The sequence below is a fragment of the Cupressus sempervirens genome, chromosome 9, assembly GCF_028749045.1.
Source record: "Cupressus sempervirens isolate cs-2001-9-10 chromosome 9, ASM2874904v1, whole genome shotgun sequence".
Lineage (NCBI taxonomy): Eukaryota > Viridiplantae > Streptophyta > Pinopsida > Cupressales > Cupressaceae > Cupressus > Cupressus sempervirens.
The window spans coordinates 600,525,547-600,534,003 of record NC_143126.1 but is presented as its reverse complement, the minus strand read 5'-3'; positions in this window follow the sequence as shown (position 1 = coordinate 600,534,003).

The window sequence follows — 8,457 nt, the reverse complement described above, 5'->3', positions numbered from 1 at the left end:
TGTCTCCTAAAAACCTCCTCTGATGCACTGTCTAAAGGAGTATCCTCAAAGTTACTAGTCTCTAGAGTATTACCATCCATATCATGTGAATCAAATCTAAAGCTCATATCAGCATACAGAGTATCAAAAACATTAGCATTGCTGTCCAACTCCTCTATACCCAAGGAAACTAAGTCTTCAAAACTGCCCACTGCATCCTCTTGGATGTCATCAATGCCAATATGATCCTGGGACTCATCTATACACACTGCCAAATATGAAATATCATCAACACATTTGACCAAGTATGGTTGACTGGATATATGAACAAAGCCCAACATCAGTGTATAAAAACTAATACCAACATCAGAAAAGATAGTGGCACAAGAAAAGACAACACCGTGTAATCTGCTAATCAAATCCATGATAGCACCCAAACAAACACTGCTACCAAAAAGTGTTAAAGATCTCCAGTCAACTGAATCCCAAATGCCAATATAACAATCTCGAGTCCATATCCATAAACTAGAACCAACTGGTAACTCAAGAAAACTCCTCACCTGAGTAATATGACCAATACCAACTAACTCCACATACTTGTCATGATGAGATAATGAAGTCACAATACTATCTTTGTTCACCTTCAGCTAGCTAGACAAATCATGTGAAGTACTACCAGCCTCAACCTCATGTGATGAAGCATCTAACTGTGCCTGGTACTCTTTCTCAGCAAAGTCATGAATGCTCAATGTTTGCTCATCTCTACTAGGTATCTCACCATCCTGCACAACAACATCCTCATAATCATCATCTAAACCCACTACACTATAGTCACTGCCTATTGTAACTATACCATCTTGAATACCTGTGGCATCACCCTTTGACGACCTATAAACAATTGTCTCAATTTGAGTATCAAGTTGACCATTACTATCAATCTGTGTAATATCCTTTCCCACCACCTCCTGTGGCAAAGTAGAATCTGAGACCTCTACCTAGCTATCAGCTAGTTTCTCAAACTCCTCATGCAAGTTCTTGGGAATTGTGTCATCTGTCCTATGAGAAAATTTGCCAAATAGAAATCCAGTCAACTTATCCATCTTAGCTGGGTTGGACAACATGTCATTCATTATACAGTGGTGCTCAACCAACTATTCAGACATGTCATGGATTATTTTCATAAGTTTATCTCGAATTTCTAAATAACCATCCTTTCTACTATTTTGACTCTGGATATCAATTGTCCAAGATCGTGTCCTCTTAGACTCTGTACTATACCTGTCCATTCTGGATAATGTAGAGTGTAACCCCAATGGATATAACTTCTTCAAACACCAAGAACTAACATGCAAATGATTAGAAGTAGCATGCAACCTTATAGAGGGCCACACCACCCTACCAACTCACAACCAAGAATGCAATGCAAAGAGATGACAAAATACTTCCCAAGCAATTTTATTAAACTTGAAATCCAATAGAAATTACAATAACATTTCTCCAAGATCTCTCAAGATCTAATCCAAACCCAAGCTAGTATAGATCCACACTCTGGTAGAAACCTCCAAGATCTCAACTTGTGCTCGCAAGCCACCAAGCAAGCTCCTTGTTTCTAAACCGCAGTCACTAGCTCTTCTTACAAACTTAATCCAAGATCTAAGTGTAAACTGCCTCACATTCGGCGCTCTGTCTACACACTCACAACTCCATCACAATCCTACTGTAAACTACCTCACATTTGGCACTCTATTCATAGACTCAGGAACACTCACTCTTCAGTTCCTCTTTCTCTTTCACACTTTCCAACTTTCAAAGCTTTCCAAGCTTCCACTTCTTGAGCTTCTCCTTCTCAAGCTTCCACTTCTCAAGCTACTCCTTGAGCTTCTCCTTCTCGATCTTCTACTCCTCAAGCTTCCCCTTGAGCTTCTACTCCTCAAGCTTCCCCCTTGAGCTTCTACTCCTCAAGCTTCCCCCTTGAGCTTGATTTAGAAATGCTCATATGCCTTGCTTAAATAGGCACTTCTAACCCAAGACATTACAAACACAACCAATGTGGGATACAACTATCTTTAAATAAATATTAAATTCCCACCCAAATACAACTAAGCACCACCATGTGGCCCAATTAGAAAATTACATTTCCTTTATGGATCACAACAAATATTAAATGCAAGATTTAAGAAACTTTCCACAAGCTTCTAAGATGCCACCTACACACCTCGATTAATGTAATGACAACTATTTTTTTTATTTTTCTATTTATGCCACCTATGCACCTCGAAAATAAAAATCCTCTCTTTCTTTTCTCCTTTTTATTTTTTTAAATTATTTCTCCTCAAATTTTTGTCACTTTCTCTCTCCAAAAAAAAATTTATTTATTTAATTTTTTTGTTCAATTTCTTTTTTTTTTTTTTTGTTTTTTTTTTTTCCCAATAATTTTTTCATGCAAGATGCTCCTGCATCACAACCATAGATTTTGACATGTAACTGATTAGAAGCAACATGCAACCACCAAATTATGACATGCAAGATCTAGGTAGTTGTCAAAACTGACATGCAAGATCTGGGTAGTTGTCAAAACTGACATGAAAACTTCTACAACCACCAAATTCACCAAGAACTAACATGCAAATAATTAGAAGTAGCATGCAACCATAGATTTTTACATGCAACTGATTAGAAGCAACATGCAACCACCAAATTATGACATGTAAGATTTGGGTAGTTGTCAAAACTGACATGCAAACTTCTACAACCACCAAATTCACCAAGAACTAACATGCAAATGATTAGAAGTAGCATGCAACCATAAATTTTGACATGCAACTGATTAGAAGAAACATGCAACCATAAATTATGACATGCAAGATTTGGGTAGTTCTCAAAACTGATATGCAAACTTCTACAAACCCTTAGGCTGGCAAGATCATGGCTTTGATACCACTAAAATTTTATTTTTCTGATTTTGTATGATGTTTCCAACCCCTAATTAGATCTTTAAGATCAAACAACTTATATCACAAAGCTCCGCCAAATTTCCCAAGAAACCCCAAATTGGGTATGTTGAAAATAGTGCCAAAAGCTTCACAACTTTACAAATTATTAATAAATCTAAAAATGGACATTTTTACAGAAATTTCAGTAGCATAACAGCCTATAAAATGATATTTCCAGATCCATATAGTCTTTACAGAACAGTTCACAAATGTAGGACAAAAACTATGCTCATCGGGCTCCCGAAATTAACACAAAAATGCCCGGAAACACCACAAAACACTAATAATCTATCTCAAAAGCTTAATCACGTCCCAATACATATATTCAGCTCTATTTTAACACCTTAAAGTCTGAAATACAGCAGCAACCCAAACTGATATGAAATACTCAACTGAAAACACCAAACTCATACAAAAAACACACCCGGAAACTCACAAATCTGCACTGTTCAGCACAAATGCAAATTCTGTATGAGCATGCACATGGAATGGCTTCAAAGTCCCATCCTTAGCCTTCCTAGAAACCTGAAAACTCCCATTCTTGGGTCTCCCTGGAAACCTGCAAACTCCCGTTCTTGGGTCTCCTTCTCCATAGGTTTGGCAGCCTCTGAAGAATAACAAAGAATGAGCAAAAATCAAGTTTTGGAATCAGCCCAAAATGCCTCCAAACCCCTTAAAAGAGGGCATAACTGTAACTCACATCCAAGAGAGGTTAATGAAACATATTTTAATAATAATTTTCATTTATTAGTCCAACAGTTTCCAAAGATTAACCCCCTTTTCCCGAAACTTCACTTTCTTGGGCCTGCCTGCCTTAGCAAAGATTATTATTTTTTAATTATTTGAAAAGGGGACATGACATTTTCTCCCATGCTTCTTATTAGCCTTAGTTATTTGTCCTTTTGTAAGCTTTGGCATTACTCGAGCCAATGTAGACTCTCTTATTTCATTCTCCATGTTAAGGAAATAATGCCATTTATTTTCAACAATAGAATATAAATCTTTAGGCATTGAATTGTCATGTTCAAGTGGGGTATTCTTGATCTTAGCCATCATGGCATAGATTGATTCCTCAACCATGTCTTGTTCTTCCCTACTTAACTTACTGAAATCAATGTTCTTCAAGCCAGTTAAGTCTACATTATCTTTAATATTATCACAAATATTCTCTAAATCAAACTTGGTGGCATGACTTACCACTCTAAATTGGCTTGTGTCTTCTAACTTAGTCTTTTCTACATCAGAGTCAGGTTGAGCAACATATTTATTCTTAATTTCTTCTTTACTAGACCTTGCTATTTTGTTGCCTTCTTCTTCTCTTGCTCCTTAGTCTTTTCAATTTTAGCTCTTGTAGTAGGCTTTGCAGGGCTTGGCTGAGTAGCCTTCTTTCTCTTTGTCTATGTTGTAGGTTGTGTGCTTGCTTTCCTTTTCTTGGGTTCTGAGTTAGTTTTGTTTCCTTAGCTTGTTCCTCCTCAATACCTTCTTACTCTTCATCTTCACCCATGCCTTGAGTCAATGAAAGTGGTTCCTAGCCCTGTTCTTCCTCTTCTACATCTTCATCATCTTCCTTTTCTCCTTCTATAGTTCCTTCTTCAAATTTGGCCTTAAGTTTCTTTACCAACTTATCCTTCTTTTTCAATATAAATGATGTCTTTAGATCCATCTCAACTTTTGATCTAACAAAATCATAAGTGCCAAAAGGTGTTGCACTTTTGTCAATTTCCTTTGCAAGTAATGTTGTGATTATTGCTAATGCCTCATCAATGTTTATCTCATATCCTAATGACCTTAGCCATCTAACTCTTGGCACTGCTACTTGAATATTAGTATAATCAATATCAACTAAGAAATAGATATCACTGATGTGCTATTCTACTAGGGAAACTGGAATTCTTAGTATTTGCTTCATGGACTTCTTAAAGTCCTCAAAATAGCCAATCATTATGGTTTCAAAATTGGCTCCCATCTACTCTATGTACTCATTTATCTATATAGCTATAGACCTATTGGTATTCCATATTATCTTACCAAATGAGGGAAATTCATTCTGAACATAGAAAAAGATACATATTAAAATTGAGCCAAACTTACACTAAGCACTTTTCAATCTTCTTATTGCTCCCAAATTCTCCATAATTTTTTGCAGTTGTAGTTCTACTAGATCATATGTATAATCTTTCTTAAAAAATTTGTAGCCTACATCCATTGCAATGCATGGCATACTATTTAGTCATCTTGACTAATAAAAATTGTGAGATATGATCCTCGTAATAGATTCTAGAAGTGGATCTTTAATGGTGTCAATAGTCATGCCTCTTTTATTCCACTTTGCCCATGTATTCTTCTCAATGGCTTCTTTGGAGTCACTCCTCAGGGTCTTTGTCTATTCTAGGGTTAGATATCCTATAACCCTATGTATGATTCTCTTTAAAAAATTAATAGGTCCACCTTCCAACCATAAGAATACATCATGAATCCTACTCAAAATTATTCTAATCCATACAATTTTAAAGACTATGAGAAAATCTAGTACACACGTTAGTCCCTTTCTCTCAACAATGTTGAATTCTTCTTTTAATACCCCATTCTCACACAATTTTTCATAGGCCTAGTAAATCTCTATCACCAATTCCTCCAACCTTGCAATTTTATCATTTCCTAACATCCTGAACCATTAAGACTTTTTGTGGGATAACAGATAAAGTGCCAACAGGGTTGTTCTTATATGAAACTTCTAGAATTGGCTTGAAATCTAGTTGCTTGACCTCATTGATAACCAGTTGAACCTCAAATAGTTTCTTATCCTTAGGGCTTTTAGAAGTGGAGGCTATTTTTGTAATCTAGGGTTTCAACAAACTTTGAAATAGCATAACTCAACACTTGAGAAATACCTTAGATCGATGATGTGATGTTGAATCTTTGCTTGAATCTTTGCAAATACTTTGTCTTTTCTTGGAAGTCACTTTTCTGCTCTGCTCAGTCTTTGGTCTTTGTTTGAATGATGAAAAATGATCAAAAAAATTGACCTTACACACTTCAATACATAACATTTAATTCTTAGTGCATATATAGCTATACACTTGGCTCCTTATGTGATTTTTTCTTTACTTAGCATCAATGCAAATTCTACTTCACTCAGCAGCTATAGGAATTACCATTGCTCAACTTCAATAGAAATTCTCTTTACTTAGCAGTAAAAACTCACTCAGCTCCAACTAGTCTTGGCTGACAATTCAACACTCATCATCATTCACTCGACATCTAAAGGCAACTTTCCTTACTCAACAACTATGTGAAAACTTAAAGTTTTTAACTTTGTATTTTTCTCATAAACTTGCATCTTTATTCATGCTAATTTTTATTCTTTACAATACTAAGTTATCTTGGAACTGATGTGTAATGAAGCATTTAAATATCAATCCCACATACCTTCTTACTTAGTTTGATGAAGTGTGACCACTTAACCTTTCAGGTGAAGTGATCCCTTCATTTGATGTGTTGCATCCATCTTTCTTCTTCCATGTCTTGTTCATTTCTCCTCTGTTGTTTTCAAAATCTACTTTCCCTTTTCCTTTGTTGAACTCAGAGTTAGGTGCCTTTGTCCTTGTTAGATAGTGCTTGTTGATATAACCAATCTTTAAACAACTAAAGCATGTAGTTTGACTTAACCATCTATTGTAGCTTTTACTACATTATGTTCTTATGTAGTTCTCTAGAATTTGTACATACTCTTGAAAATAGTGATAGCTATGTCTTGTATTGTATTCCCAATTGTATGAATTTTCATGATTAATTATTCCTTTGTTTGATGACTATGTGGACTTGGATCTGCACTCAAAGGTTTTGTGTCTAAACTTTTTACAATTGTAGTAGAGTCCTTCAAATCTTGGTGCATGTATGGTCCTTGTTCTGTATTCATGTGCCCAATGACCTTGTTTATTGCACTTTAACAATGGATCATGTTCCTTGTCTTGGCATTCTAACTAGAATTCTTGCTCCTATAAATATTATTGTATGTCCTTTCTTTTCACAATGATGACAACTAGGTTTAGAGTTCTTACCTTTTTCATTCCTTTATTCAATAGTCTTGGATGACTCTCCTTCTTTAGTACTTGTATAGCCCAATCCTAATGTGTCTTTGGTAGATATAGGGGATTTTAGTAATTTTTCAAAGTACTTGCTAGCTTCATTTGGCTTGTTGAAACTTTTGGTAAACTCTTTCTCTCTTTTTAGGTAATTCTGCAGTTGCTCATTCTATAACTTCAATGTAGTTATCTTAATTTCATTGACATTCAAATCATGATGGGCATTAATCATTTGACTTAGGGTATCCAACTACATGTTTGAGATTCTAGACAACTCTACTAATTTTTCTTCCAATCTATTTGACAAGATTCTTTTGTCTTCTTCAATCATGGCCTTGTCTTCTATAACTTTCTTATTTTGCTTAGTCACCTCACATAATAGTATAGCTCATAATTCTTGCTCCAACTTGAGATTTCTGATCTCCTCAGCTTGTGCTCTATTCTTGTCCATGAGATTTGCAATTGCTGCATCAAATTCACAAGAGTTACCATCTACAAATAACTTTTTGGTGTCAATCTCCTTGTACTGATTGTCATTTTCAACTATGACAATCTCTTTATTTCTCTTTAGAAAACTTCTCAAGGAATCTCTGGCTTCATCTAGTTGCTTCAGTAAGAGATGTATCTCAATCTCTTGATTTTTAATGGTCTTTCCCAACTTGTAAACCTCCATCTCAAGATCTTTTCTCCAAGGTGTAAGGCTTCTCCTAATGAGAACTTATCTTTGATACAAATTGTTGGAATTTACAAGTGATAAGTATACTTCTGAGAGGAGGGGGGGTGAATCAGAAGTACTAAACTTTAACCTTTAAAACTTAAATCAATACATGCATGAAAACATATTGAAATAACTTGAAAGTAAAAGAATGCATGAAAAAATATTGAAATAACATGAAATTAAAAGAATGCATGAAAAACATCTGACACCAAATTTGATTACCTAGAAACCCTCCAATGAGAAGATAAAATTGGGGTGGGGATGACACCCACAATTCTTCACTACTGTAGCAATAAAGTTCACCTATTAAGGTTATATGATTTAACCATTCTCATCATCTACCTTGTGAAAGGTCTACCCTATTAAAGGATTAAAAAGGATTTTAACACCCTGTCAAAAGTGTGTCTAGCTAAAGAACTTTAGAGCACTCACTTGGAATGTCACCTTGTTAAAGGATTTATACAATGGCTATTAAACCAACCTAAGTCCATAGGATTTAATTCTATTGTAACAATTGTTAGGGAGTAAAATAGAATGTTTGATCTAATACACTTGCAATATGATATTGTTGATTTTAGATCCCAATTTAGTTCATCTCAATCCTCTCTGATCTAATATGAAAATGTTGTAGTAACCTTGATCCTTTGTTTTGCTAACTGATTCTACCAATGTTATTATTCTT